Genomic DNA, 22615 nt, shown 5'->3' with positions numbered 1-22615 from the left:
TGACAAAATAATTCTATCTTGGACTCATCTGTTTAAAGAAGGGACTTCCAGAAGGCCTTTGGTTTATCCAAGTGCTCTCGGGCAAAGTTGAAACGGGCAGTTTTGTTCTTTCTTGAGAGCAGAGGCTTCCTTCTAGCAACCCGATCATGAATGTCATGTCTATTCAATTTTCGTCTGATTGTAGACCCATGTACATTTACCCCAGATGCTGCCAGAGAGGTCTGAAACTCTTTAGAGGTGATGTGTGGGTTGACTTTTACCTGATTTATTCTTCTTCTGGTGCTTCTTGGTGATGGTCTTGATGGGCGTCCACTTCTAGGCAGAGATGCGGTCATGTTGAATGCCCTCCATTTCAAAATGATTTGTCTTGGATGGATGGATGGAGCTGGAATCTTTTGGAGATGGTCTTAAAGCTTTCCCAAGACTGATGGGCTGTCAGAACCTTCTTCCTGATGTTCTCGGATATCTCGTTTCCTTTCGGCATTGTTGATCTGTGTGGGTACACCTTGGCACTACAGTAGTTTGGTTGGTTTCCTCTCTCTTTTAATCTGTGTTGCCCAAACCTTTCCCTAAGGATGTCTCAGATGATCGGTTTGCTTAATTGACTAATTTAGCACCCAAATAAGTTTCACTGAATATGTTACCTGCTTGACTTTACCAATTCAGCTGGGGGTTCACTTACTTTTGAAATGGACTAATTCCATGTTTCATGTAGTCTTTTGGCTACTCAAACAACTCCCTCTAAAAAAGTACATGCAAATGATAAACATACACCTGACATTACTTCTATGGAAAATTGGTGATGAAAAAAAATGAAAAATCATAAGTGGTCAAGGGGTTCACATACTTTAAACACTGCATGAAATGTGGGATTTACGACAGTATTCGACCCTGTGTATTGCCGTAGAAGCCCACATTGGTGTGAAAGCCCCCCCACCCCTTCCCTTGACCAGGCCTAGGTTTTGTTATGTTAATTGAATTGACCTGGATTGAAAACAACCCCCCCCCCCTCCCCCGCCAGGGGAGGCACCCTGTCACTGCTTCACTGATTTAAAAAACCTGAAAGTCACAGGTTCGATCCCTACTAGTGGCAACCATGGCCCAAGTTGCTTAACGACTGTTAACGACTCTTAATGACTGTTATCAGAGTAAGCCTGACTCTGTATAATTACATGCCAGAAACGAATCTCAAGAACATTAAGGTGAAATAATAATATATAAGTTAGGAACATTACACATAGCCTAAGTTAAAACTTTTAAACACATACCACCATAAACATGTGAGATAATTCGACAAGGGGCATTGAAAGACAGCTAACTCACTGCTTCGTCAAATAAGAGAGATCAACTATATATATATATCTGGAAACCACTTACAGATTCCCATCAGCTAAATTTGCGTCTGGATGGAAAGGTGTTATCTTTCCCCATCCCACCCATGCTAAGCCATTTCTAGCATAACATGCGATCTACCGTGGAAAACAGAAGGCAGGCGATTTTTTTATCAGTTCTCACCACACAACGACGTCTCATCTTTGCTCCTTGAATGTCCAGTGGTGTAGTCCAGTGTATACGCAGGTATACAGAGTATACCCACTTATTTTTCAGTCAGCATTGGGTATACCTACTTCTCAAAACAGGGTGTTTATCCTGTGCTGTATGAATAAATAAAACGTATAGCCTACCCACTTCTCCAGGGACCACTACCACTGTGAATGTCGATATGTAATGGTATGATGTTATTAAAACTTACTACGTGTAAAAAAGACTAGAAATTGAACGTTTATTATTCGAGTCTAAAGTTTCTAATGTTGCCTCGGGCGCCTTTACGTGAACATAATTAAAACGTCACATAAGTCCACTAAACAGTTCCCAATTCGCACGCTCCAGTAACAGAAGAGAAATACGCCAGAGGAGGGAGGAATTATAAACCAGGTACTTGGTCGCACCGACGAGCTTGATCTTACCAGCAACTTGGCTAAGCGGTTAGACACAGGTATACAATACCATTAACCTGAAGAGGGCAGGTTCGAAGCTCGCGCAAGATTTCAAAATCTACCTGAAAAGACACAGGATAGATATTCACGAGTGGCAAACATGTCCCAAGTTGCGAAATGACTATCTCAATATCAGAGTAAGCCCGACTCTGTATAAATACATGCCAAAAGTGAATCTCAAGAACATTACAGAGAGGAAGCTCCGGAATATAAGTGGAACAGCCTCCAAAGTATATTGCAACCATCGAACTCTGAAAATGAAAGGCAAAGCAAAGCAAGCATCGTGACATCCCCGAAATCAAAACCCTAAAGACAGAACTCTGAAAACAGAAGGCGAATCAATAAATGTGATAACCCCGGACCAAAACCCTAAAGACAGAATATTGATAAAATTATTTTAAATTTCGTTTTAATGGGGCAATAGCTGTAAATGGGAAGGGATACGTTTTGTCAGTTGAAAGCTGACCTTTAGACACAATCTCATTCCGTCTCATCACAAGACGTTTTAAGTCAATTCCTTGTCGTTTTCAACCAATGGCTGCAGCAGGGTGTGTGTGGCTAGACTGCTGACAGTCAATATGCTAATAAGAGCATTTCGCACCTCTGTCAGCGGGAGGTGTGAATGCTAAACACATCGGCCCCCCTCCCCTTGCAGGTCCCTTCCCGGGAAATTCCGTCAGTATGCGGCAGACGGATATTTCGGGGGACTGTCCGCGATCAGCCAGGAATGGTGATCATTCGCGGCTGTATCACAGCGTATACGGGCCCGATAATCTTGCTTTTCGTGCAGTGAAAGTGGCACTGTAGATATATATGGGGATGCGAGAAACCCTCCAAAAGTTAGCAAAGTCAAGCAAGCATGGGAAGATATTGCCGTGATTGTTTCTGCTACGGGGCACCCGAAAACGGTGCCAAAAACGCGTTAATGACGTCGGGAGACGTGGGACATCCAAGCTGGAAGGTAACACACGTTCTCGTGGCCTCACGGGAGGTGGATCTGCCTCGACCCAGGATCTGACTGCAGCAGAGGACATCGCCACGTCTACCCTCACGCCTGAGAGCGTGCAGGGATTTGGGGGCATCGAAATCGGCACCCAACCCAGTGCACCAGCTGACCAAACCCAAGGTACATAAATAAAGTCCACATACACAGAGATGAGTTTACAAGATTTATAATAATACTGGCATGAAATAAATGCAACAAAGCCAAACAATAAATTAAATGTCACGCAGCTTCAATTAACCTGAATCATTTGGGTCAATGTGTATGTCACGTGGGTCTACTGAAACCCAATCTGCCCGTGACCAGGCAATTACCAAAAAGAACTATGGTAGGCAGACAAAACGACTTTGAGAGAAGGAATTATAATAATTTACTTGATTTTATTAAATAAGTTCTAATGAATAGAGCCTTTAAAAAGGGTTGCCCATCCAACAGTAGGCCCTAATACATGTGCCAATGTGATCAGAACAGTTTATCGTATCGTATTCGCGTGTAGGTGTGAACATTTTCAAGGGAAACGGCTCTTGTCGTTACGTGTTTACATGTGCAAAATGTAAAGCGTTTACATTGCCTCGGGCATGCGCAAAGACCACGGAGATGTGCTCCCACCTGGTTTGTTTACTAACAACATCAACGTGGATCCGCATCGTGCACAGGCAGTGTAGTGGCTTAAAGTTCCCTTCTTTCTATCAGCATATAGTTCTTAATATTTTCTTTGAATAACCACTCTCAGATGGAAAGAAAACGAGTCTACGCGTGGATGTGTTTCAACAACCGTAGAAAACTGTGTTTGGTCCGTCTTTTACTGAACTCATAATTATATGACAGTGGTAGGCTATAAGTTACAGTTGAGACACCCGAAATAACTTGCATGCGCAGCAATCCTGAGACGTGATTTTTAGTTTGCACATGAATACTAACGTCTTCTTTGATCCCAGGAAATTTGAGCACACAACCCATCTCCCTTACGGAGATATTGGCGAAAGTTGTTTTACCTACTTCATTGCAAACGTCTAGTTTTGCAAACGTGTCTAGTTTTTGTGCAGTAGTGAATAGAGTCTCAGTCTACTACACCATACATAGCATATCATGTTTGTAGAAAATGATTAAGGTGCAACAAATGGCAATAAGCATATTTAAATTAAATGATTCACATTGCAAGTAAAATGGTGCGGCTGGAGCAGATACAGGGAGAGACAACGGTGACGCAGTTTGGATGTAGCGACAAACGCTTATGTGCTGTAACAAACACTAGTGTTAACCAGTAGGCCTATGTGAGTAACGTGGGTTTTATTAAAACATAGCGTGTGTAATGTGTAGCTATTTCATTCCGTTTATTAACCTTTCCGGCTGTCTGTATGTATTGACTAGACAGCAGTAGACGTAAAGGAAAGGGAATTAACCCCGGCAGCGGAGCATTTTGCGGAGCATTTTACTCCCCCGCATTCTCTCTACAAACTTCCATATAGACGCGGGATCAGCAGAGGAAAATCTTTGTTTCGTTAGGCTATTAGTTATATTTGAAAACAGCCAGTCATTGTAGCCTACCACTCGTGGAATAAGGAATTTCAAAGAGATGATGGAGTGATTTGACTCAGAAGTGACATTGGGCATTGGCAGCGCGATATGTTCAGAACAACTTAAACTTCTGGCTCAGTAACATCAACAGCTAAGAAAGAAGGTAAAAATAGTCGGAAAACTTTGATTTGCAAGGGAAGCAGGCAAGTGTTGGGGTTGTTACAGTATATAGCCTACAATGTGGTGAAATTTCAGAATTAATAGGCTCGAGTGGCGTTTCCTAAATATGCTTTCTTTCATTTTGCAAAAAACAGTAGGCTATATTACCATATTAAAATGGTGTACCAAATTGCGTTTTATTACTGATAAAAAATTGTAGGCCTACTTGCCTATTGGATCAGTCTCCTTTCAAGAACAGGCAAGAACTTTCTAGCCTCGAACTTTCTAGCCTCCTGTCACCGTCTCCCCCCAGTCACGCACCGACTCCCCATGACACATCGGCCTGATTTGACACGCCCTTTTCTGAGCCGAACGATCGTGGTAAACCACCTCTCTCGAAAGGCTCAGACGATCGGCGGAAAAACGAACAGTTCACATCTAGACCCCTTATACATGAGGCAATTGTAACACGTTCGCGAGTTTCTATCGGTGCAGACGCGATGTAACAGCTTTACATTGACGCATGTATAAGGGGCTAGTAATTAATTTGCAGTAGCCTACAGTACAAGTCCACTAAAAACTAGTCCAGTGAATCCCAGACAACGGATACCGCCACCGGCCAGGAGCGCCCTCTTCAGCAACCGCAATCACCACAAGCAGGCAGGGAGGAAGAATGCAGCGAAGCTGGCTCAGTCAACACACAGTAGTTAGCGCGGTAGCAGTGATGTAGCTCAGCAGCAGCCTTGTAGTGCAGCAACAGGCCAGGCAGGCAAGCAAGCAAGCAGATACGTCTTCCTAAGTGGCTCGTCCTCGTCTCCACCAGCCGTGCAGATACTGCAAAACAGGGAGAACCTCGGCAGCGAGAGAATAGGAGCACAGCTATAGGCAAGAACACTCATACAGGAGAGTCGGTAGACACTTACGTAAGCCGGGCACAGACAAAATCTGTGACCCGGAGAAGTAGTTAACGCGTCTTTGCGTCCAGACAGATGATCCGCGCTGGTTACAGTTCCTCCAAAGTCTCCGCTACTGCTACGTCCACAAGCTTGCTGCCCTGGCGTGTCTCTCTGCTACGTCCACAAGCTTGCTGCCCTGGCGTGTCTCTCCGGCGTGTGACTTCTGTCTGTGAATCCTCTGGTCTGGAATAAAAGAGAAAGATATCCCCCCCACATACACCTGTCCACAATCTGATCTGATTAGCCAACGCCCCGCGATTGGCAGAAAGTTGATGGGTCCATTGTCATTCATTAATCAGGCAACATTGGCAGCACCGGGAGGAGGTGGGGCACAGCACACAGAAAACACAGGTGGGAAAATAATAACACAGCACACAAAAGCATAATAAAAGCACAGCACACAAAATCACAATAAAAAGCAATCAAATTAATCACACAGGTGACATGTACGCTAGATGTATGCCTAGTTTAAAAACATTTTGAATACGGATATCACAATGATTTCCTAATGTGGTAAATACTTTATTTTCCTTGTAATTATATATGGCTTGCCAAAAAATTGGTGTAAATCTCTCATGTAGACGACAGAGGTAAAGTGTAGCCTATAGGTCCTATACTGTACGGCCAGGCACGCGCCGTTAAAATAGCATCTGAAAACCCGCCACAGACTTTAGACAATGCGCCTGTGAAATTAGACTAGGTTTATTCTGGTCAATGGCGCACTGTCGTTTTGAAACTGCAAGATACCACAAAGGAAGACTTGCGCCCGAGAAACGCCTTCTCTGTTTCGGCCCGCCCATGTCGACGCAAGTTCATTTCGACGCGCGCCTCTGGAGGGAAAATCCCGCTGTGCGCCGGGTGCAAGATAGGAATGATACATGCGTCGGTGACAATGTCAATTGCGCTGGGTGCAAGATAGGGCCCAATGTCTTCTTATATCTATCGCCTTTGTCTGTTATTCAAGTGGTAAAACACGGGTACTGCATCAGAACAAGAACAACGTGGATTTGGAAAGTTAAACGTAGAAAACTTTGGTATTGAGGAAAAGGTACAGCAAATGAGCTTTGTGAGTGACCAAAGGGCCCTGACTGCCATGATGCAATTAAGTGAAAAAGGAAACAAGTGAAGAGTGAACGCTAAAGATGCAGAGAGAAGGAAACGAGTTTGCCCTGTTTGACCGCATCTATCCACTGTGTTTCACCCAGCTGTGGCTTTGGAAAGGATCAAGTACTCATCCATATGGAGCCTGAGGGGGGCTTGAATTGAACTTGACTGTGGACTTTGATGCCCACCAGGAGTTGTGTGAAACTATTCCTGGGATCTTCATTGTTCGCAAGTTTTCTTCTTCAGTGCACAATGAACAGCTGTTTTTGTCATGTAGATAGACTGTTAAAATTAGATAATAATGTAATGGACAGGGTGGTATTCATAATTATAATGATTAGGGTGGTGTTGATGCACTTAGGATGACCATAAAAAACAAAACCTCTTCATGCCCCGATGAGACTGTATTTAACGGTGGCACATGTTCATCCATAATTACCATTACAGCCATTATTCTCACATATTCCCCATTCCACGTGGGTAAATATGCCAAGAGCACCAAAACATCTGCTGCACATTGTATTCAGTGCACATAGCTGACAGTGATGTAATCCTCTTTGCTGCCATTATAACACATGTGATATAACCTTGTTGATAAAATGTGTCCTTTTTCTTGAGAGGGGTTGTGAAAATCTACAAGAGGAGCAGAGAAATAAATGTCCCTGATGGAACATAGACACCTGTGGAGAAAGGAGAAAAAAGATACAAGGCCGATAACAAGGAGGCTACAGCAGGAAGTGCACAGAAAGCATCAGCACGGATAATCTTGCGGTCACAAAATATCAGAAATGTGTGATGCATGGTCCGTTTTTCAAGGATGGGAAATGAGCTTGGCTAGCTAGTCATAAGTTAAAAATAGCTCCCAGGATTGTGTGCATAATTCCCAAACCATACACTGAGAAAATCCCTAACAGTAAATCTGTAAATTCTCAAGGCGCATTCATTCATTTGAATATCTGGATAGTTATAAATAGCTGGTGTCCTATATGTATGTGTGTTTGTGGGGGGTGGGGTAGTGGGGAGAGGAGGCTGATGATCTGTGAACACCGTTATGGTCTAAAGCAAACAACAGGAAAGCAAAGACTCGAGAATTCCTACTCATACTCAAACGTACTCATAAACAATCACCAAGAACACTGCTATGCCCTCATTCGGGAGACACTTATCCACTCATCCAGAAACATATTTTCCTCCTTTCATCTGCTGTCAACGTAAAGGCTGACATATACTGGATCATATTGTTATTGATGAAAATGTTCAGCTGTGTAATATCTGTAAGCTGTGTTCGACGTGGGTATCATTTTTGGGTGACTTAACAGGCTGACAACTCTGTTAAGACAGATAATCAGTAATCAGCTTCCCCTGAGAATTTTTTTTTTTTTTTTTTTTTTTAACTTTTATTAGAACAAGTACCTTGACAATGAGTCTCACACAGAATGGCATACAATAATACATATAGTTATAATAACAATATATATTACAAGTCTATACCAAATAAAAAGAAAACACAAAAGGCAGAAGAGTTATCCCAATGCGTTCACATAGTTTCATAATCGATCCAGCTTGTCCAGTCAGATGTCAACAGAATGTTCATTTTAACAGATACACTGTAACAGGTGTCCATCTTGCTAAATAAATGTCCATTCGGAGTCGTAAACTTGCAGTTAAACTTTCCATACAATTCACAGCATGGAGCCTCTGGGCCCACTGGTCCACGGTAGGTGGGTGGGGCTTGAGCCAGTTTACTGTGATCATTTTGTGGGCAATTATCGTCATAACTCTGATTATGTACAGTGTGTTTTTCCCTAGCCCCATTGAAGGCATAGTTCCCAAAATCAGCTGCTGTGGGTCAATCGAACTGTCTAAGTTCAAGATCTCCTTTATCTTCCCCTTCACCTCCTCCCAGTACCTCTGCAATTTAGGGCAATCCCAGAAAATGTGGGAAAAATCCCCTATTTGACCACAACCTCTCCAGCAGAGAGGGGAACACTTCTTGTCATACTTAGATATTACTAAGGGTGTTTTAAAATATCTCATCCTTAGCTTCCAACTAAATTCTCTCCAGGTTGGACTACTTAAACATTTGTGCCAGGACATCCAAGAGCTTTCCCATTCTTCATCTGTAATAATGATGTTAGCCTCCAATTCCCATTTACCTTTTATATCCAGTGTATCAATAGATGTGTCCATATGAATTCTACCGTATATACAGGATATTATATGTTTTGTTTCGATTCGATACTCAGCTATCTCCACCCAATACTGTTCAAAATTGCCTGGTGATTCCTTAATTTTTCCCCATTCCTTGTGTGTGGTCCCCCTGAGAATTTTCAATAAGGATATTATTATCAAACAGTTAGTATGATATCAAAATAATGTATTGTTTCCTACATGTGTTGACTAGGACCAGACTTGTGGATTTGAGTGTGATATGCTGAGTATAATATGGCCTGAGTTGTTCATGGTAGCATCTCAGGCTACATGATCAAAGGGTTGGGATCTAAGATGGCCACAGCTTCTCTGATGTATGAATATTGACATCTCAGTTACTTCAGCATTGGCTCTAGGCTACACTCCCAACATGAGAGTCAAGACAAGCACTATGCAAATCAGAAATGTGCATTTATATGTGAAGTGTTGCTTGTCATGTGCACAGTATGCATTGGTATGTCAATTGCCAGGCTGAACACTTCAGACCCTGCCTTTCCCCTGCCTCTGTTTCTCTCCCTCTCTCCCACTCAATGCAGGCAGACAATTAATCAGTGGTCTATTGGCTCAGTGGCGTGCCTTCACTGCGGCTGCTGTGCTTAGCAAAAAAAGGGGGCTAAAATAAATAAAACAAATGCTTACTACTTCGTTATGCCAGCAGAGGGGTTGGAGATGAAGTGCCAACAGCAACGGATGCTGTTATGACCAGCCATTTTACCCCAGTCACACCAGCAACACCAACCCAGCAAGCTCAAGGGCCTGTCACCCCCACTTGCATGGTCAGAGGTTCATATTTTGCAACAGTTTGAGGCGAGAGGAGTTAGCAGCGAGGGCACAGCCTCCTGTGCAGGAAGTGTAATCCTCTGGTCAGAGTCACAAAGGACTGGGAGCCACAGAAAAAGCCAGCAGTGCAGAAACACATAATGGAGTCTGCAGTGCGCAAAAAAGCACAACAGTGGAGGCAAAGCTATTGCACCACAGCCAGCGAGTCGAACAGATGAAAGGTGAACCTAAACAAATGTCACGTAGATCGTTTTCAGTTTGGATTGTGTCATCAATTGTCAGGTACTATTACAGTAAATGTTCATTATTCATACTGATCAAAATAAAAGGATTTCGCAGGGAATGAATTATTAAAGTGACTTAGTGGTTTGAAAATTCTCCCTGGTCTAGTGTAGTAGCACTAGGACAGTGGACCACACAAAAGGAAGTTAAATGGCATGACTGGCTGCGGATGAACGAGTGCAAAGGGATCTTCCAAAAAATAGTTCTCTTTATTTTCAAGTAGGCTACGGGAGGTATAACATAGGCAAAACAAACAAACAAAGCCACTTAATCCAAAGCTAACCACAAACGGGGATAATGCTCATGCGAAGCTTTGACCACATGTGTCAAACTCAAGGCCCGGGTGCCTGATCAGGCCTGACAAGCCATTTAATCTGGCCCACCAGCTCCTCAGAATGTTGCAAAAAGTTCCATTGATTTGAATGAGCAACGGTGACTATTTGGTTTGCCTAATTTTCCTTCAGGATTAATAAAGTATCCATCTATTTATCTATCAGAGCTTGTCTGCCGCTGCCGCTGGTATGTCGAACGCACAACAAATACTACAAGTCCAACAATGCACTGTCCCCGCGAAGAAAAGGAACGAAGAAAATCTTACCTAGCCCGGCACCCCAGTTTGCTCCCGCGTTCCCGGAAGACACAGGCAACAGGTAAGTAAAAATATACCAGCATTTTGGCCAAACAGATCAGTGAACAATTAAACCATGCAACTGTGCTGCTAGATTGTGCGCACTTTAAGAACGCTTACCATGGTACCGTTTCACATGAATAAATCATCGTTACTGAAACTAAACTTGCGTGCAACGCGTCTTTCTTCCCTTGGGTTATACAGACAATACATACCCCCCGGTCATCTCCAAGTTCAGAAAACCCATCCAGTGATTATCACACATAGTTAAACATCTAAGCACTTCGAACAACATAATCACATAATCAATCGTTCCTCATGTGTTTCCATCTTTTAAACAATGATCATGTCCTGGCGGGAAACCGCCGCTTTACGTGATAGATGCAATGCGCTCTGTCACAAGCCCAATGAAAGTCAATGTGGTTGATTTTTACATCACAATATGACAGGAAGAAATCGATCAAGTATGTCACTCACTAAATTACACAGGTCAGGTATAAAAATGGAAGCTTTTTAGAAACAAACTGCTTGCTAACCCAATTAGCTAAGTAGATTTTCCATTGATTGGAAAGACCATCAGGGATATTGCTGGAGAGCTAAGGTCCGGGACGCGATCTGGCACTCCACGCTTGGGCGAGACTCTCCACTTTGTGAATGAGGCGCCTCACCTAGGACGCGGGTCTGGCACTCCGCGTCTGGGCGAGACGCTCCACTTTGTGAATGAGGCGCGCCTCACCTAGGACGCGATCTGGCACTCCGCGCCGCATTGCATAGAGGCATGGGCGCGGGCGCACATGAGACTCTTATTAAAGATCTTAGCCTATAAACGTTGTTGAGACTCTTGCTAAAGATCTTACTCTACTTTATTTCTTTAAAGTTTTTAAAGTTGTTAAATTAAAGATCTTAGCCTACTATATATGTTGTTGAGACTCTTATTAAAGATATTACTCATTCTCACAAAGACAAAACAAATAGCTACACGTAGCCTACTATAAACGTTGTTGAGACTCTTATTAAAGATCTTACTCATTCTCGTGGTTGAAAGTTGGTTAGAAAACAGACAAATAGCTACACGGTCAAGCAATGTCATTTAATGTCATTTATTTCAAAAACCAACAATCAGAGTCTAATAGCTCTGGTTCCAGGTGTAACGGAGTTATAAATGCAAATAGATTAAATGTAAATAGAGTTTGAGTTTCGCCATAAATAAGCGTGTTTTATTACTGTTGGTGTTTTGGAGCCACTTTTGGGGATGTGACGTACTGCAGGTCTGCAAGTTATTATATTCATATGTCGTTGTCATAATCAGACAGAAGAAATATGCCTGTCAGCGGTAGGTCCATAACGAAAAATGACCATCACAATTTGTACATTTTTAGATAGCTAGATGCAATAAATGTCGAGAAGTTCGACATGTAATTTGTATTTTCTATAATAAGTATGTAATGTGATGGTTTGTAATGTAAGTTTGTTAATGGGCAGAAAGTTTGATTATATAATATTTCTTGAACACGAGGTTCATTGTTCACACGGAGATTAGCAAGCTAGAACACTGGGAACCTTCCACTACTCACGTTCCGAAGCTAGCTAAATATAGAATAGTATACTAATAGCCATACTGAACCTGACGTGTTTTCTATTTTGTTTCACTTGTGCAGATACTCGTATGTCATCCGTTGTTTGTTTATCATCAGGTATGACGCTCCAATGCCAACATGTGTGTGTTATGCGTGCATTGTTGTTTTAATTGTTTGTTTGTGCACTGGTTTGCTTTTGTGTGATAATGTGTATATAGCGAGACAGAAGAAATATGCCTGTCAGCGATACTCGTATGTCATCCGTTGTTTGTTTATCATCAGAATAAAGTTGGAAAGCTGAAAATCCGTCTCCGTCCCTGACTGCAATAGAATCGTTACACTGGTGCCGTGACCCGTCGATCTCAAAGATCAGCCTGAACGCCGATCGCCGTGGATGCTGTGTGGAGATCCAACATCAAGGGTGCAAGATCAAGTGTGGTTCGAATTAACTTTGTATATGGTTGTGCAGTGTAGGGATATGTATATATTGTTCTAATTTTTGGAAAAAAAAAAAAAAGTTTTTATATAATTATCCAGTAATATAGAATTTATTTTCTCTGGCATTAATTATTTTCGTTTTACAAAAAAAAAAAAAAAAAAAATACACAACGCAGATACTTGCCATTATGGCTGAGAAACTAGGTTACAGTAATGTAGGAGATAACTTTGCTAGTCCAGTTCTACCAAAAGGGAGGGGTATGTTGGGTGCCTGGCAAGGTTTTGATAGTGGTGCTGTGGGACGTGGGTTGTTCAGTGGGGAGGCAGGTTATTCCCAGTCATTAGCTGACAGCGGTAGGGGTACAGGGTTAAGTCAAAACCCAGGTTGTACTCCTGTTGGCCAGTTCATGGGGGAGGGTCCTCTCACATCCACACCCGGTAGCAATGTTGATGCCGCCGCTATTGACCATCTCACAGGTATGATGGGGCAGTTGGGTGCTCAGATTGGTGAGTCCATTGTAGCCAGGTTGTTGTCTGCTGGTGTAGTTAATGTAGACAGTGTACACCAGAGTGGCGCACCTCTCAACACATCACCCGCACACACAGGCAGTGACTCAAGCACTGTTAGACAGACAGACTCACACGTTACTGTGCATGTAAAATCAGACAAAGAGCCTAAGTTATTCAGAGGTGACGGTTCTGACAAATACCCTGTCCAGGACTGGATTGACATGACTAAAGCTTATCTCAAGAAGCAGAAGTGTCCCGTGGCAGAGCAGGCTGAAGAGATAATGGGGAAGCTGATGGGAAAAGCAAGAGATATTGTGAAGGTTGCCTTGCGTAGCGACAAAACTCTTGATGTGACTCTGAACCCCACCCATATTTTTGATATTCTCCTTCAGTATTTCAGTGATGCATCGTCATGTCTTCCATTAGCAGATTTTTACTCCACCCTGCCTCGACCTAGCGAGAGCCCAGTTGACTACTGGTTGAGGATAAACAGAGCTGCTGACCTTGCTGACGAAGGCCTCCGTAGACAAGGTACACAGATGGACAGTCAGATAGTTGTGACTCAGACATGCTCACACCTACACAGACTGATGGACGGACTGTTGTGACACAGACAGACAATGCTACCGACACACATAGTATTGACACTTTAGCTACTGTCTCACAGTCTCAAAATCCCAGTTTATCCACACAGGTGAGATCTAGGTTTGGCCGCATTACCAAGCCAGTTGACAGACTGATCCAAACTATGTCAAGACAAGACATCGTTCACACACATCCATCCATGCAGACTGTTTGCAGGTTAGTCTTTCAGGTATTTCATGACTAGTCAGTGTCGTTTGAAGTCATGTTCAAACACATTTAGTAATGTGATGTAGTCCAAGTCTGGATAGTTTTGAGGAGATTGGCTTGGCTATTGACTTTAAGTACACTGTAAATGGGTCTTGTGGGGTGTATAAGGCACCCTGCTGCCAGTGGTTGGTTGGAGAGTTTATGCGCTCTTCCTCCACTTCATCCGTCTTGGATACCTTCGTGGTTGGCTGTCCTGTAATTGGTGACCCTTTGACTAGTGTTGACAGGGAATGTACTGGTTTCCCTTTGGAAATGCTTTGCGGTCGCTGATTGTATTTGGCGAATTTCAGAGGGGGTGGGTGTAACGGAGTTATAAATGCAAATAGATTAAATGTAAATAGAGTTTGAGTTTCGCCATAAATAAGCGTGTTTTATTACTGTTGGTGTTTTGGAGCCACCTTTGGGGATGTGACGTACTGCAGGTCTGCAAGTTATTATATTCATATGTCGTTGTCATAATCAGACAGAAGAAATATGCCTGTCAGCGGTAGGTCCATAACGAAAAATGACCATCACAATTTGTACATTTTTAGATAGCTAGATGCAATAAATGTCGAGAAGTTCGACATGTAATTTGTATTTTCTATAATAAGTATGTAATGTGATGGTTTGTAATGTAAGTTTGTTAATGGGCAGAAAGTTTGATTATATAATATTTCTTGAACACGAGGTTCATTGTTCACACGGAGATTAGCAAGCTAGAACACTGGGAACCTTCCACTACTCACGTTCCGAAGCTAGCTAAATATAGAATAGTATACTAATAGCCATACTGAACCTGACGTGTTTTCTATTTTGTTTCACTTGTGCAGATACTCGTATGTCATCCGTTGTTTGTTTATCATCAGGTATGACGCTCCAATGCCAACATGTGTGTGTTATGCGTGCATTGTTGTTTTAATTGTTTGTTTGTGCACTGGTTTGCTTTTGTGTGATAATGTGTATATAGCGAGACAGAAGAAATATGCCTGTCAGCGATACTCGTATGTCATCCGTTGTTTGTTTATCATCAGAATAAAGTTGGAAAGCTGAAAATCCGTCTCCGTCCCTGACTGCAATAGAATCGTTACACAAGACACAAAAAAGCCTGATGGCCCATCAACCTAGACAAAAGGCCAGGAGCCGCCTTGATGGTTCTAACCTGGTGCTGTGTAAACTACCTTGTGGGGGTTGAATTGGTATTTTGTCTAGTAGGTTAATGCTAGTACAACCTCTATACATTATGTGTAAGGTTGTGAGTGTGCAGTGGTAATGTAAATTGGATTCGTAAAACGTATTTTAGGAAATAAATGACATTGCTTGACCGTGTAGCTATTTCTACTTTGGTAGATTAAAGTGTAAACTTTGAATACAAATGCTAGTACAGCTTCTATACATTATCTGTAAGGTTGTGAGTGTGCAATGGTAATGTTAGTTGGATTCATAAAAGTATTTTAGGAAATAAATGACATTGCTTGACCGTGTAGCTATTTGTCTCTGTTTTGTTACCGACTTTCAACCACGAGAATGAGTAAGATCTTTAAAAAGAGTCTCATCGGTGCGGAGTGCCAGATCGCATCCTAGGTGAGGCAAAGTGAAGCGTCTCGCCCAGGCGTGGAGTGCCAGACCCGCGTCCTAGTCCTAACCTGTGCTGGAGTGTCTGTCTGCAGACCATTGACATTTTTGGCCAGATAGGGCTAATATATCGCAACTATTTATAATTGAACCTCAAATAATCTCTGGAAGTTAAATTACAATCAGATTTTTTTTTATAACTACCTGCTAGCTGGTTCCCCTAACTTACAATAACTACATTACAGTCTATACAGAGAAAACTGTTGGCCAAACCCCCCGATGAGATAAACTAGCTAGATATGCACCATGTTACACCTCATAACGTGAGGCTATTCATGACCAGACTTGAACAAAAAAAGTGCATAATGTAAACAGACTTTTCATACTCCTATTGCTTAAAATTGTCATGCACTTGAACAGAAGTAAATGTAACAATCCATAGCATGTGGCTTTCACCTAAGCCAGCTATGTTTGCTTTTAGATATCATAGCAAGCTAATGTTTCATCCTACCTGAGTCCCCCTTTCACCTTGGCACCGCCTCAAGAGCAGTTGGACCTAGTTGGCCTAAGACCTGTGGCCTTGTGCCTGGACCCTAGCCTCAATAAGCCCAGTGGAGACACGGTCAGGCACTGGAAGGGACAATGGAAATGCAACTGGCCTTGGCACACACTAGCTCACCCTCGTTTGGCTCGATATTGGAATATGGACTAGGACCAGTGCATCAGGCGGTATCAAGGTGAAAGCCGGGATTAGTGGAATCAAGTAAGAGAAGTTTCAAACCAAAAATATAACTATTAGGATGAAATAACCCGCACCCTATCTAAAAAACTTAACAGATTAGAATAGTTTCTATCACAGTCAGAGGCTGTATGTCTGCATAGCAGTTGCATGAAGTCATGCTCAACAATGATGCCTTTTCTAGAACGTCTATGTTTTCTTGCAAGACAGCACAGGCATGTAATTTAGAGGCACAAACCCTAGGCAAGACATTTTCATTCTGTTGAGGGGATGAGTTCTGTATGGTGTACTTCAACCTTCTTTTCAAAGCTTCTTGTACCATTTTCCGCAATTTGCCTGCTCGACAAGAGCCAGCATGAGCCTGTCACTCTCCTGCTGCTGTGCCCACCGCACATCACAACAAATTGGGGACAAAAAGAAGAAACACTGGAACAATGTGCATGGCTGTGCTTAATCTGACTAATTTTAAAGTAAAGTTTCAAATGTCAAGTCAAGTGTGACTCTGATCATTCCATCTACATACCTGGTCAGGTTAAGATAACATGCCTGTCTGGGTCATATGAACCCAGTGTGTATAAGTCACGTATTTAATGGTGAAATCTATACCTATGGTTGGTAGTTTTTTTTACTGGCACAATATAAGGGTCAGACATCCAGATACCATGCAACAACTGTGTGACTATAACACACATTAATAGTGAATATCTCTTTTTATAAAGGCCATTGCTTTACTTTGATATGTTTCTCATATTTTTGTCCTCCTTTTTCCTAAGAGAAGAAATGTGTAAATCACATAAAATATTTTTTGTCTGTTTATTTATGTTACAAAACCAATTTACCAGAGCAGATCAGAGTAATGTGTGCATGAGACTGAGACTGCTGGGATGACAAGTAGTCAGAAAATGTGTGGGGAAGTCATTCCCTCTCATCTGAAGGCATCAAAATGGCTTCTGCATTAGCCTAAAAACATGAGAGAGTTACAAATTGTTTTTATTAAAATTAAGTTGGTAGACAAAATGGAATTGCTGAGGTATTTCAGAAATGTTTTCAGAAATAATCCACCCTGTTCCATGTAGCTTACCCCTACATAAGTGTAAAAAAAACAATTGAGATAATTTATGGAAATCAATTTGGACTTGATATTAAAGTACAATTTAAACATATAAGGTTTTTTCTAGTATTGAAAGACGATTTGAATGTAGACAGAAGTGTGTTGATATGCCTAGGTTTCCCATGGCATCTCATCAATAAGGCCTAGGATTTTTTTTTGTGTGTTTCCTGTTTCCCGACTGACTCTAAAAAAAACTGCCGACCCTAGCTTTTTTTTGGGGGTGGGCCGCTGGCAAGGGACACCAGGATCTAATTAATCGGGGGTTTCACAGTGGTTTCACAGTTTCTTTAATCCCATCCTGCAAAAACAATCCGAATTTGACAACAATCCTAATATTAAGGCCTATAAAGCAAACGTGCACGGCCCTTATCATGTTGTAAAGGAACAGGCTATTCTGCCGTTTGGAAGTTATTAAACAACACGCATATGCTGTATTTTAAATAAAGCGCAAACCGTCGGTTACAAACAAGGAGCGAACTGAGTGAGAAGGATAGTACGGAGCCCCTTAGGTGACATTGGATAAAAAATAATAATGCGTGGCCAGGAGATAATAATGCGTGGCCACAAGATAATAATGCGTGGCCACAAGATAGTTAATGCGTGGCCACAAAATAATAATGCGTGGCCACGACATAATTATTGCAGTCATTTACATTTACTTTACATTCAGTCATTTAGCAGACGCTTTTCAGAGAGAACTTCCAACAAAGGAGAGAACATTCACGCATTATTTTCTCGTGGCCACGAGTTTGTATTGTGTGGCCATGCATTATATTTTTTTAATCCGATGTCACCTAAGGGGTTCCGTAGGATAGAACATGGCCAAGCAGACTTTTTTTCAGATGCCAAACGCAACTGATTAGGGTGAACCGTCTGACAAGGATGAACCTGTAATACCTGCAGTGTTGCCTCTGAACGTGTTTCATTTCATTCTACTGTCTATGCCCGTGCGTGAGAGCGCCGAAGTTGCGTAGGGGCCGAGAGCGGTATTGCAGACAGATAGAGATTTTGAAAAATTATAGCCCACAACATATTGAAAAAATGAACTGAACAAGTTCATTTTTTTGGAGCTGTGAACTTATTTCAAAATTTTGAATTATGAACTGAACTAGTTCATGTAGAAAGTAAACTTTTCAAACACTGAATACCTGAAGCCCTAGATGTTCGAACATCTTCACCAGAGAAAAGGCCGAAGTGTTGGGCGTTTATGTCGGAATGGAGTGACAAGTTCCCTTGCCTAAGGTGCAAGGTAATTGATGGTAACAGTAAAATGTTCTGTTAGCACTGCGAAAAGGCAGGACGACGCAACGGATTCACAAGAGGGTCCAATAATTTTAGAATCTCTGCTGCCAGCAATGACCATATTGCGGCGCTTAATTTAACGCCACAGCAGGTTGCGATTAAAGGCCACTTATTGACGCGCATCAAACATTTATGTTTTTTTCCATAAACATGTTGCATTGTAAACGACCTGATTATGTAAATCTTTAAGCTACGCATGCCGTCATAGATAGATATTTGACCGGCTTATCATTAAAAGAAACCATTATGAAACTGAAGAAACCATTATGCACAAAATTAAAGTATGACATTGAAAAAATAAATGTCCTCATGTATTTCAGTTTTACTCTGTTAAACTGTATTGTATCACTAAAGTTTTGGCCAAAGTCTAAAAAAAAAAAAAAAAAAAAAAGATAATCCCTACCTACCTACCCTAATTTTTTCAGGGCTGAAACAGGAAACAAACAAAAAAAAATCCTAGGCCTAAGGGACCCCTTACTAACTCAGAACATGGGAGGATTCATGTGATTGCCCTGGCAGTGCTAAGAACATTATACTGTAAAATTACCAAAGTAATATGGATAACTGAGGTTGTGCATTATGCATTGACTATATTTTCTGCAGGAATACCACACTCTTTGTAAGTGTCACCAGCTCCTGTCCTTTGCTTACAGACCAATTAGTCTGCTGCCGTCGCCATCACCATGACCCGGTCCCACAGGAATGCTGAAGGACTGCAGAGACAATACATCAAATCGCTACGGTTAAAGCAGACAGCAACACATCAGACCTCTAGTAGTACAGCTAGGATAGGACATGCATATAGCAAGTTAGGTGGGCTAACTGTTGTGCTGTTTCTCTTGTTTGGTGAGGCTGTGCCTACCGTTTTTAGTATTTTGACACAAGTGGCAGTTTTTGGTTGAGTTGACGAAGCCTTCGGCACTCTCGTGGCTGCCGATGTGTTTGCCAAGATCCCCATGTAATCCAAAATATAGTACCTTGGGATTTTAAAAGAGTAGCCGTAGAGTAGGGAGCCTTGTCCTCTCTTATTCGTTGTTTGCGTAGCTCTCAGGCAGCCCCCGTGTCAAGGCATCTTGGGTTTAGTGACCTTGCATGGCTCCGGAGCTGTGGTCCACTTCGAGATGACGGGGCGTAACCAGAGGACAACTCAACGCCAGCATTAATATGAACACTCAGTGAGGTCATCTTACAGATAAGCCTCATTACAGACATCACCAGGCTCACTCCAGGCCTTCTGCATTTAGCCCTTTAAAAATAAATACAAAAAACGCTGTCCAGACAATTGGGGTTAACCGGCTGACTGTTAGCTGGAGGTGCAGGCACATGAGCCATGAAACAACCGAATAGTCTGGTTTCCTTCAGATGGGGCTCCACATCCGCTGCTGATGCAGCATCCCTGGCAGGCAGGCAGGCCATCAGCGCCATCCGTCTCCTGAGTCATGGTGGAGGTAGCGTGAGGACAGGGTGGATGTGAAGGGGTTGAGTGACGGCATGAGGTAAAGGAGGCATGTGATTCCAGAGCGCTAACTGAAGCCTGAGTGTGGATGTGGGCACCAGAGTGTGTTGATTTGCCTGATTTAAATGCCTTTTTCCTGGTTAACACACCATGAACCCTGGTGGGAATATGCGTCATCTCCCTCTTAACACTTCCACATATACACACATGCCTATTGGGGCATCACATGCCCTTTCAACCAGTAGAACAGGGACATTGCCATTGTACTTTTATAATATTCCCTTTTATTTCATATACCTTGACCAGTTTTCCCTCAAACTCTATAGTTAATACAAATATATAATCCCTCTCCCTGATTATGGAAATACATAATAATTAAATGCTTTTCTGTAGATATTCAGTGTGCCATGAGATGACCTTTTGTAATAACATGTGGGACAGTCCCCCCCAAAGAAACATGTATTTTGTAGCCTCAGACAAAGCCTCATCATATTTGTATCAGCTCCGTGCTGCAGGCTTTGGTGATCCTGCATGGCCTCTGCTGCATAGAGACATCATCCAGAGTGGACTCAAAAGAGCACCTGTGCATAACAAGCAGTGCTCATTTCTCCTCTCTGGCTGGCATGCGATAAATCCCCCTGTCAGGGCAGATGAGGTAGGGGTCCGGGGACGTGTCTTTGGTGCCAGAGCCACGCCAGCTGTGCCCCAGCGGATGTGCCAACACCACCAGAGAAGGAAGGCCGGTGGTGGTCCACTCGTTCCTGACTTTGAGCATTATCATCAGACCTCCGACTCCAATCCAGACCCCGTCAGCCTTGAATCCCAAATGAGTTTTATGTGCTCCCAGCCAAGAGGCCATCAGAGGTAATGTGCCACTGGGAAATGGAAAGAGGCAAGTGAGAAAGGCAACAGGCAATACATGTAAATAAGGCTTTTCATGCACTCTGCTTTTAATGTCATCCCTTTTGAATTTACAGATGGTTGCAAGAGATGATACCCATCCTAATTCTGGTCTATGTAGAGCTGCAGGACCACACACCAAATACATCTGACAGAACCGAAATATGTTTAACTAAATGAAAAGCACGAATATGAATATTAAGGATATGACACTGTCTTTCAACTTTCAAAAGAAGTAGTGTCACTTTAGGAATAATATTACACCTTTAACACATTTCATAGGCATTTGCCAGACATACAAGCTTATTTTATTAAGTTTTATTTATTAGTTTTCCACTGACTAATCTATATTCAATCAGTAAGTATCTCTGCTCAAGCGTCAACGTAAAGCAGCGTCCCAACCACTGCAAGACACATTTATTAATGTATGAGATAGTGAGATGAGACCAGTATCCTCATGCATGATGTGTAGGTAGATGAAAGTTGATTATGGAGTTAATTTTATGTTGTTTTAAAACATTTCATATATGAACCAATATTGGTCAAAACATTGGTCTTTGCTTTCTGTATGCTACTTGTGTCATCTTATTATTGGACTTAAAAGGAATCATTATGACACGTCAATTTGTTCTATGCAGAGGTTGCCATGGAAATCAATGGATATGGTTCTGATCTAGTTGACATTCTATGCTCAATTGTTGTGAACCTCTCATGGGACGTCCTAAAGGTAAGTCTTTTAAAATTGAAACTTTAGAGACATCGTTTTTAGAGTACATTTTTTTCTAGTTATTAGGCAACTATAAATCAGCTAAATGTCCCTGTCAGTCCACACAGCTTCACAGAAAATTCAATCAGGCATAATTAGTGTTTCATTTGCAGTGGCTCAGTGGAGGTGAAAATAGGTGTGTTGGGGAAACATTATTGATCTTCCATTGGCTGGGGAGACTGTCAAAGGCAGTGACAGGGGCCGATGGCATCCACAATTTAGTGGACCTGACTGAAGTACTGATTTGAAGAAATTAGTTGGTGCACTATGCATCCAATGTTAGTGTTAGTATTAAGCACCAGCAGCATCAACATTTTTATGATGATCAGGAGCTTCTCCTAGCATTAAAACAAAGTGAGAGTCTGAGAGACCATCTGTTCTCTATTTGGTGAGTGAAAAAGAGAGAGAGAGAGAGAGAGGAAAGGAGAAACACTTTGATTCCTCCTTCTGATACTGCTTCTTCCTTGGTTAACTTTAATCTCTCTCTTGAGGAGAAACAGGGGAAAATAGTAAATGTGTAAGCAGTTCACAGACTCTCTGTTTATTCAGCTACAAGTCTACCTCTCTCACGGATGCTGAAGAGATTTCTCAGCATTAGATTCGGGAGCAGGATGGATATGTCATGAGCCATGAGACATGCATCATTTTAAAAGTAATCAGTTAATTGCTTTCTATTTCCCAGACAACTCAGGTGCACTGGCAAAAAATTATCTCTTACTGGTTGGGAATGACTAAGAAATAAGGTAAATAATAAAATGTGCCTCCAAAACAA

The sequence above is a fragment of the Sprattus sprattus genome, assembly GCF_963457725.1.
Source record: "Sprattus sprattus genome assembly, chromosome: 7".
Taxonomy (NCBI): domain Eukaryota; kingdom Metazoa; phylum Chordata; class Actinopteri; order Clupeiformes; family Clupeidae; genus Sprattus; species Sprattus sprattus.
The sequence above is the reverse complement of the archived record's forward strand: the minus strand, read 5'-3'. Positions refer to the sequence as shown.